Raw genomic sequence first — 10,526 nt, forward strand, 5'->3', positions numbered from 1 at the left:
GCAAATCTAAACTTAGTTTCAATCATCTGACTGATCTGTGACATCCCTAATTCTGAGAAACACTGATCCAGTCTCCTTATGAAGAGCCTTTGGGTTTGATGTACATTATTTGTCAAAAGGGATTATACTCTGAGGCTGGGGGAAAAAACTGCTTGACATGGGAAGAGGATGCAAAACTCTGGGCTCTGCTTGTGATGGTCCAGTTGTGTGGCCTTGAGCACGTCATTTATGCTCAGAGCCTCTTCAGCCATCAAATCCAGTCCACAACGCTGGCCTTCTCCTCCACAGAGCCAAGCAGGGGTGAAAGGCTTAATTGTGGAAAGTGTAGAGAGCTGTGTAAGTGCTGAGTGTCTTATTGCTGCATCCTCGGAGCTTTCCCTCACAAAGCTGCTCAGTGGGTCCTGTAATAGCTGGTGAAAAACGTGAGGAGGGACATCCCAAGTATTTCCCTGGGAGTTCCTAATTTTAATGAGAAGAATGTTCTCTAATTAAAATGGCGCCGCAGAAATTTTTTTAAACAAATTGCCATCTAATTTCCCTTTGATCTGTTTGTTCCACTTGGGTTGCAAGGTTTTACAGAACTTTCCCCAAACGCTTGGAGTCCGCAGTAATTTTATTTCATTCTGATTAAACTTCAAAGGAGAAAACACCAAGCCACCAGAACAAGCTCAGCTTTTTTCCACTTCATTTATTCAGTAAGCATTCTCGGGGCATCTGCAACGTGCCTGACATTGTGCTGAGTGTTGCAGTTACAAAGATGAATAAATACAACTCAGCCCTTGCCCTCGCTGGGTTCAGTGTTTCCAGGACCTGATCAAGCCACAAACAAAACATTGTAATGCAATGGGATGACAGTAGAAACACCACCACACAGCCATCTTCTGTAGGGTCTTGTGGGAGCAAAGTGGTGGCCCTGGCTGAGCTGACACTTTAAATGAAACTTAAAGTGACTAAAACTTAATCAAAAGAGGGCATGAAGGACATCCCAGGCAGAAGAGACAACAGGTCCAGGGGTGGGAAATGGCGTGGCCTCTGGTGTATGTGCACGTACGTATCTGATGCATGTCCCTCTATGTGTATATGTATGCATCCATGTATGTGTGCATCCCTGTGTTTGTGTGTGTGTGATTGTGTTTCCAGAATAGGAAAGGGCTGGAGTAGGTATCATCAGGAGACTCTACTGCATGGCGGGGGATGGGCAAGTTAACCTTAAACAAGCTGGCAACAGCCTATATTTGCTGTGGGTCTCCAGGAAAGAGATTCAAAAATTTGCTTTAGACAACCTAGAAAGAAGAATAAAACACTCCTACATGGAATATTAAATTAAATTTGACTTAAATGCATGTTTTGAACACACACCTTTTGGAGGCTCTGTAGACACCAGCGCTGACCCTGGAAAGAAGGACCCGAGTTCTCCTGTAGAGGTGACGCGGAGGCACGATCCAGGGCTGCTCAAGCCCTGATGTCCACGTGAATCACTGGAGTTCTTGTCAAGATGCAGTTTCTGACTCAGTGGCCTGGATTCTGCATTTCCATCCAGCTCCCAGGTGATGTGAGTGCTGCTGGCCCACGGAGCACACTTTGAGTAGCAAGATCAAATGCACTTGTTGCCCGATGGCCCACCAATCCAGACATGCCACAGGGGATTCACTGCCCTCAGCTCGGCGCAGAGACCACCAGAGGACCGTGTTCAGATCCTCCCTGCAACCGGGCACAGGGCCCCATCCAGCAGGAGTTCAGGCCCTCTGATCTGAGAGACCACAGACCTAGAATTGAAGAGCGGAAGCGGGGAGGAAGGAGGCAGAAATGGTGGGATGGGGCTGGCACTTGCTCAGAAAATAGGCCCAGAGTGCTCCTGTGACAGGAATTAAGTGAGACACTAGGGCCACAAGGAAAGGAAGCAGGAGCTCAGACGAGGGCCCAGGCAGAGCCTCAGTGTCAGGGCAATGAACACTGACCATGTGCCAGGGACTGTCTTCATGCTTTACACAGATGTCACATTCATCTTCACCCAAAGCCCTTGCGAAGCAGGCCGTAAATCCCTGCTCACAGATGAGGCACTTGAAGCGCGGAGCAGTTCAGTGAATCACCCGACCCCCCAGCAGGCACACAGTGGAGCCACAGCTCACACCCAGCTCTGCAGGATCTGAGAGCCCAGGTCTTCCAGGGACCACACACTGCCTGCTTTAACGATGGACGAGATCCAGGCCCTGTGCCTGGGCCTAAGGGGCCCTAGGCTAGGGTCTTTCGATGTCTGAATCCAAAGGCAAGTGATGTCAGCCATGAGTGTCAGGCCAGGAGGAAGCAGGTCAGGAGAAGTCGGCATCTGAAGAAGACCTGGTATCTGGAGCTGGACCACCCTTGGACAGAGGCCCAGCCCTCCTGATCCTGAAGGAGATCCGCCTCCACGTAGGCCAGCCAGGGGTCCAACACGGCCCTCGTGGTCTTGGTATGTGCAGAGGTAGACAAGCTGGTTAGTGGGCATCTTAAAGCCGTCTTGGATAGAAATCTTGGCAGAAATGGAATATGTACCTGAGAAGAAGGAAGACAGAGCACTAAATGGGAAGGACTGTCATCCGAAAAATTGTCCTGAACATAGCGATCAGTAATGGGAGCTGCTGTTACTATTATTATTGCTGTTATGGGGCGCTGTTTCTGTGCATTGCTGCAGAGCCAGCCAGTGATATACTAGGAACATTCTTAGGCATAATTAGATACGAAATATTCCCAGCAAACCAAAGTCTAAAGGAGTCCAGCCAGGTAACTAAACAAACCAGCTGAAACTTCATGCCGTATGAGGGAGGGGCATTCATCCCCCAACGTTTTGTAGTCACTAATATTCAGATATCAGGATGCAGTTTGCACGTGGTCACTGCTTATGCCCACTGCTTCCTCCTCGTTGGACTATCACAGTTCAAAAATTGTATTTCTAAATGCCAGGAGCCTTCCTATAGAAAGAGCCTCAGACTGGAGCTGAAGGACCCACTGTCCTCCTCATTGACACTCTCTCTTTCTCTTTGCCCTCGAAATGGAGACAACTGCACCTGTGCTACCTGCCTCAGGACCAAAGGAGATGCAGTGAGTAGAAGGAGGTAAAGACTGCCGAGCCCTACACACAGAGAACCCGTGATATTACCCTGACGATGTCTTGCCATTCTACTCTAATTTGGGAATGAATTCTTTATTAATGTTATTATTGTTCTAATATCCTCTCTGTTTCCTCTAAACTGCCTCGATCCTTTGAGGAGCAAGATAGCATTTACTAACACACATATATCCATAAAAGTCTACATGGAACCTAAAAACAAACTTACAGATAGATCTTATGTATAGATCTAAATACACCTAATATGTATACAGACATATGTATGTATGTATACAGACATATATACGTGTATATATACAGCTATATACACACACACACATATATATATATGTAATTTTTCTTCTGTACTAAACTCAAAGGACTGCTTGTTAAAGCAGGTGAGACTTCTGCACAATTAGTTTAAAAGATTATTATTTAAAAATGGAAATAGCTTGGAGCAGATGACTGGAAATCATTCCTCGCTGCAACTCAAATGGAGGAAGCTGTCTAATTCTTGGAAATTTAGACATTATTCTAGTAATTTAGCACAAAAATGGGCCTGACTCAATCTGTTCTTCACATTTTGGTAATTTAAAAGGACATAACGGAATTTTATTTTAATGGTAATTGCAAACTCATGCAGAAAATGTAAATGCACATTTCATGATTAGCTTACAGCATAAACTATGGCTTCTATTAATGTATTCCAATTTGTAATTCTTTTCACAGTATGAGATTTGAAAGCTGTGATTAAAATTAATTAGGTTAAGTAAAGTTTATCCCCCCTGAGCACTGCTATTGGGAAAAAGCAAGAGGAAAATGCGAACTACATCTGGCTCTGCAGGAAGCTGTGTCTTCACACGAAGTAGGCTGACTTCTCTTCTCCCCACAGAGGTTGCATGCTGCTTATTTGGCGTATCTCAAGCACCATGTATCTCCTCAAGGAGCTGATTGAACCATTAAACTATTCTTTGCTGGCTCACAAAACCACATAGGCTGACTACCTCATCTTCAAATAAGGATATTAGGTAGGTTCATCAATTGTTTAAGCACAGTACATCTTGGGGGAAAAACACATACATCTGGTAAACCTAAGGTAATGTGGCCACCTAGAATTGAGCGCCATAATTGCGTGAAAGAGGTGCCAAATGAGGGAACAATAATAAAGATAATAACTAATCCACAGTTGTTCAGAGCCCTCTGCTTTGCACAGAATTGTCTTGAATATTACCTCACTAGATCTCCTCAACAATCCTGACAAGGAATCCTTACTGTTGTCCCATTTCACAGATGAGGGTACTGAGGTTAAGTGAGGTACCCAGGATCAAAGAGTACTGGAGAACAGACCCAGGTCTTCTGAATTCCCATCCTGCACTCCTTCTATGGCTCAGCTCTACAGCTACTGAAAACAAAACTAAACTTTTAACCTATACCTTGTCTATGTTTTCACAATGGGTTGAAATTCATTACCAAGTTTCCTAGGGTATGAACTAAGGCAAAGTTTAACAACTCCGGAATGGTGTTGTACATCCCAGCAAGCAGAGCATAAATCTGGAGGGCCAAGACAAGACAGAGTGAAAAGCTGGCATAGCGACACTCTCTTCTTATTGAAGATCTTGGTTAGAGTTCTCCAGTCTTCCCTAACTGTCCTTTTGCTTGATACCCAACCACTCATGCCACCCCTGGCTCCTCTTGTTTCCTTTGGTACAATGGAGTCCCAACTCTGGCCCAGGCGGGGAAATACAGATGTGATGAGACACACCCTGCCTCTGGCTTTGCCTGACCCATGCCCTGAGTCATGATGGACCCTCATCTCCTGTGATTCATTCTTCCTGGCTCTCTGCACTGCCTGACCTGGCTTCTTCCAGGGAGGACTAGATGGTCCTATCTGTTAACTTGTGATGATGTGTATTAACATGCCACTGAGAAACTCCTTCCCTGGGTAGTTTAAATGACACCTCCTCCAGTGTAGTGAAGAGAAGAATAGCTTTCAAGTATGGAAAAATGGGTTTCATTCATAGTTCTGCCAAGGCCCTTCAGTGAAGCATTTAATCTCTCCTCTGTTTTTAAAATCAGTGCTTTTGTCTACCAGCACTATCTGATAGAAATTCGGTGATAATGGAAATGTTCTACTTCTGTGCTTTAAATATGGTAGCCACTAGCCACAAGTGGCCATTAAGCCCTTGAAATATGGCTAGTGCCAGTGAGAAACCATCTTTTAAAATTTCTTATTTAACTTTAATTAGTTTCAATTTAGATAGCCACATGTGGCTAGTGGCCGCAGTGTTGGACAAAGAAAGTCAATGACCTCTTCAGCCTCCTTCATCACTAGAGCTCTATATAAAACAAAATCTAAAGGTGAGAATCTCTAGCTCATATGATAATAGATAGTGGGAAAGATGGGGGAGTGGATGTAGACCTAGTAATGACCCTTATATCCAGCTGCATGGAAAACTACAAGCTCCCGGAGATTAGACACAAAATAAATCTTTGCTTTTTTTTTTTTTTCGCGGTACGCAGGCTTCTCACTGTTGTGGCCTCTCCCGCTGCAGAGCACAGGCTCCGGACGCGCAGGCTCAGTGGCCAGGGCTCACGGGCCCAGCCGCTCCGCGGCATGTGGGATCTTCCTGGACCAGGGCACGAACCCGTGTCCCCTGCATCAGCAGGCGGACTCTCAACCACTGTGCCACCAGGGAAGCCTGCTTGATATTCTTAAGGAAGGTGATTCAAGGGAACAACCCCACATGCTGAAACCAAGGAGTCTCCAGAAACAAAGGATATTTCCCTGAAATTCAGGAATTAAATGATTGATGTTTTACATGATAGTTCAATTAAAAAAACAAACAGCCTGTGCTTAGAAGTTGGAGAACACAGTTGGGGTCGGGGGGGAGGTGGGCGTCCTCCAGGCTGGAGGCCAGGTGGATCCCTGTTAAATGGAGGGAATATCTTTGTTCTCAAACCTTTCCCTTCCCCACACAAAAATGTCCATATTTGGGCTTCCCTGGTGGCGCAGTGGTTGAGAGTCCGCTTGCCGATGCAGGGGACACGGGTTCGTGCCCCGGTCCGGGAAGATCCCACATGCCGCGGAGTGGCTGGGCCTGTGAGCCATGGCCGCTGAGCCTGCGCGTCCGGAGCCTGTGCTCTGCAGCGGGAGAGGCCACAACAGTGAGAGACCCGCATACCGCAAAAAAAAAAAATCCATATTCCATCATAGAAGCATAGAAGTCAGAGGTCAGGAGATCTTGGGGAGTGTTTTGTCCAGCCCCTCCATTTCACAGCAAGAAAACAGAGGTTCGCCTAGGCTCTGAGCCCGGATTCCCAGCTCTGTCCGGCCTTCGGCCAACCTGACAAACTAATCCTGCTTGACGTAACCCCTCTGGGTCCAGGAAATCTTCAGCTGTGGGAGAAACCCTTCAGCGAACCCTGATTGCTGCTGTTCGGGTCCTGCTTTCCCACTTCCCAGTCAGCAGAGCCGGACTGACTTGGACAAGGAGATAGAGGTTACAGTTTCCAACTTTGAGGTCAAACATCACATTTCCACAAGGTTCTAGAACTGGTAACTCTGAGCAAATTACTTAAATCCACTAAGCTTTTGTTTCCTTTTTAAATAATACAATCAACTCATAATGCTTTTGTGAGGAACAAATGGCAGCAGTAAAGCCTTTATAAAGATTAAGCACTCCATAAATGTCAACTTATTTTATATTACTATTACTATCAAAAGTTAACTATTGTGAATTTGTACGATTAGTCTGGGGCTTTAGAAGCAGGCAGACTCTACTTCTGGGGCCTTGAGGGCATGACCTAACATCTCCTAGCTCAGCTTCCCTCTGCAGTGCGGGGCGCGCACCTGTCTCTCAGGATGGCTTTGGGGATTAAATGGCACAATGTATGTACATTAACCAGTAGCGCTTGTGTCTAGTAGCTGCTGGAGAGCTGCTCCTCTTTACTTCAGCAAATCATGACAAGAGTCCTCTCAGGAGAGTCAGAAGATGCTGTAACACAAAGCAAGAAAGCTACTGGCCTCTGTGTCCAAGGTTCTCACTGTGCATGGCCGCGGTCTTCTGAGATGCCTGATGAGGAAGGTGTAATTTGCGAAGAGAATCATGGCTCCTTCTCATGCCTGACTCCCCTCCTGGCAGAGGTCTCCTCCAGCTCTGCGTTCATGACGGGGCTTCAGGAGAGGGTCCACCTCATATGTCTTATTTCTATTTCAAAGTTTGGGATATGTATTTAAGTGATAGTTTCAAAATCTTTCTTGAGAGTTGAGTCTGTAAACGTGCTTGTAGCTAATTTTTTAAACTTTTCAAGTGTTTTGTGCTCATAGGGAATATTTTAAAAATATATTTCAAAAAACCTAAGCCCGTGGGGCTGCACCCACTCCAGGGCATAGGCGTGATGATATATACATTATATTTAAATTTCTCATCCTTTTAAAATATCTGTCTTTGTGAAAGTCCTATAATATACATGATGTAGTAATACGGTAGTGCATATATATACTGAAATCAATATTCATAGTGAGGTGTGTGCTTAAAATGATTTTACAGATAGGGGCGCCTCGTCATCAAGTGTGGAGACCTCTGCCCTAGAGGTCAGCTGGGGATGCAGGACACACAGTGAGGCCCAGCCAGCCCCGCAGAAGATGAAGGGTAGGGGGCTGAGCTAGGGGAGCCCATTCAGGTGTGCAGAATCTCAGATCCCTGGAGAATTTCAGAGATCAGAGAAGGGCTGAGCAGGGCAGGAAGTGGTTCTGAGGAGGCCTCCACCCAGGTCAGGCAGGAAGGCCCAGGCCCAGGGCCAGGGCTGAGTCTGGGGAACAAGCAGAACCCTCTGCTTGTATCTGCTTGGGGAGCCATCACTCGGTGTAAACGCAGCATGACCTGTCGGGTGTCAACCCACCTCAGGGTGTGTGTTGTCCTCTGAATGAAGTTTTTCTCCTGGTAAATGCAGGCTGTGAATGGCAGGGATCTCCCTTGACTCTTTTCATTGTTAACTGTCCCATAAGCACATCCGGGGCTGGATCTTTCCCATTTTTTGTATTTCTTTGGTTTTTCTGTGCTTTCTATTTTCAGCACTACTAAGGGAGAGGGGTCCTCCACTTCCTGGGGGAGAAGAGGGGTTGGCTGATCGGTTTTACTGAAACGGGGGTGTGGGCATTGGAGTGCAGAGAGGCAGAATCCCAGGGAAGCAGAAGCAGGATGCTAGAAAGGGAAGAACACCATATGGTGTACAAAGGGGCTTCACACTCAGACCTCACAGCCGCCTAAACCCTGGGTATTGTTAGATTCCATTTTTCTAAGAGAAAATGGAAGATTTAAGCCACTTCCCCAATGCTGAACGGTGACCTAGTGACTCAAATGAGCCTTTAGACTCCTAGGCCGGTGCTTTTGCCCCTACCTCGAATCTCACAGCGTTTCAGTGCTTTGGTCGGGGTGATCAAATTAAATCAAATTAAATTAGGAAATTGGGTTGTAAATCTGTGAATAAAATGTTCAACTTATAAAATTTCTGTGAGGAGGATGTTGGTTCTCGGTGATCATTGCCCAGGTGGGTCTGTCTGTGGGTCCAGAATCCTTCCCAGACGGTCTTGCTTTTTGTAACCACTAGGTGGCAGTGCAAGCACAGCCTTCCAGGGTCCCCTTACCAATGACGATCCAGGGCGGTGACAAGCGGAGTTTCCTACACCAGGCCGGGATGAGTCATCCCACAACTCCTGTGTCTCCTGTGTCGTGGTATCAGTTTCAGTGTGTCTGATTATCTGGAGTTTTCTCTGTGCTCTCCAACCTCACCAGAGGCTGCTCTATCTGCATAGACATACCTGCTGTGGGACCTTCTACTGAATTAAGTAGAATTAGTGAATGATGGAGATGCTTAACGGGGCTGCCCACCATTTGAATACTAAGTAGTTGCCATCCTTCTGAGTAAGCAGGGCTGCCCGGGATCCTAGAAGGAAAATTCCAGGGCTCCTGCTCTGTGCCTCAAAACCAAATCCTCAGGCTATGTAACATCTCGGTCACTTTCAGCTGCGACCAGTTACAGAGTAAGTGCTGTTAACAGGAAATCAGAGACTCAGAGGTGGTGAGCTAATTTCTCCCAAAATGCAGTGTGTAACAGTCTCATTGCAAAGAAGGGCATCTTTGGGGTGTGACACAGCCTGCCTAACTCTAGAAACGAGCACCCTGAACCCAAATTAATTATTAATATTAATGCATATTGAGCACACATATTGAGCACACAGAAAGCACTGTGTTATACACTTACTACAGATGACCTCCTTTACTCTGACAATGGCTAACAGAGATATATGTCATCATGATCTCGACCTTCAGATGAAGAGACTGAGGATTAGAGAGGGGAAGTGATTTACCCAAGCCATGGAATTTGCATGAGGGTCTCTCTGATTGAAAGCCTACCATTTGTGTCGCTCTGTGAGTGGTGAGCACATTCTTTAACCATGTATAGTGTCTCACCCCAGCTCTGCCACAGAAGGGGACTCGCAGGGCCCCTGGGTTCTAGTGCAAATTCTTTGGCGAGGTAGAACAAGATGCAAAGATGCCCACCCAGCTGGGACAGGCGGGAAGTCCCCAGAGGCCTGGCTCAGCCGACGTTGAGCTACACAGGGCCCATCCCGAAGGCGAGGCTGGCCTGACACAGGCAAAGACAGAGGTAGTCCAGACAATGAGGCAGGTGGTTCAACAACAATGCAGCCAACATGGGGGCAGGTATCCCATGTAATTGTCTAGACACGTGCTTCCCTAGTGCCTTTTATCAAACCCAGCTTGACCGAATGGCAATCCCTGCTTCTGCTTTGTGCCTCCAGATGGAAACCCTACTTAAGTCTTAGGATCAGTTTGGAAGTAAGATAATACAAGGATCTTGATTTCACTTTGGAATGGCACATTTTCCTCTAGGTTTATTTCCCAAAGGCTTGATCATGATGACTCTTCTACAGGTCTGCATGAAAATGAGAACACAAGGACAATGTGGTGAGTTTTTCATAAAACGACATTTATTACATTGAGAAGACAATCCCTAATTTTGAGATTCTGCCCTTCCTATTTCTCTATGGTTAAAATGTTTCTCTTAGGAAGCAGTGGAAGTTGATTTATATCTTAATAATGTTCCCCGGAAAAATAAAAACTTGACAAACCTACAGAGCGCGCCCCTTTTCTTATTCTTCATTAAAACATTTTACAGATTAATATCTGGGAACCCCAGCTCTGTGTGGTCCTCAAACCTTGCTCCCTGAGCGCCTTAGGAGTGTTTCATATACTGCCATCTAGTGGTCATCCCGGCTCACACTTGCTGATTCCTCCCTTTGAGAAAATAGTGTGTATGAACACAAGGGGTGTGTGTGTGTGTGTGTGTGTGTGTGTGTGTGTGAACTCGATTAGATGCCGACAAGCAGAGATATGTTAGCATGGAAAAATGCAGGTTT

The 10,526-nt window shown here is 46.2% G+C and overlaps 1 long non-coding RNA gene across 1 annotated transcript; it reads left to right on the forward strand.

Annotated features, from left to right (window-relative positions):
- Positions 1 to 17: 17 nt before the first annotated feature.
- LOC116763243 lies at positions 18 to 10,288 on the forward strand. The gene is made up of 3 exons (XR_004352468.1): positions 18 to 3,092; positions 3,978 to 4,113; positions 7,011 to 10,288. It is a non-coding gene; the product is annotated as an uncharacterized LOC116763243 (long non-coding RNA).
- The last annotated feature ends 238 nt before the right edge of the window (positions 10,289 to 10,526 follow it).

The sequence above is a fragment of the Phocoena sinus genome, chromosome 12 (genome assembly GCF_008692025.1).
Source record: "Phocoena sinus isolate mPhoSin1 chromosome 12, mPhoSin1.pri, whole genome shotgun sequence".
Lineage (NCBI taxonomy): Eukaryota > Metazoa > Chordata > Mammalia > Artiodactyla > Phocoenidae > Phocoena > Phocoena sinus.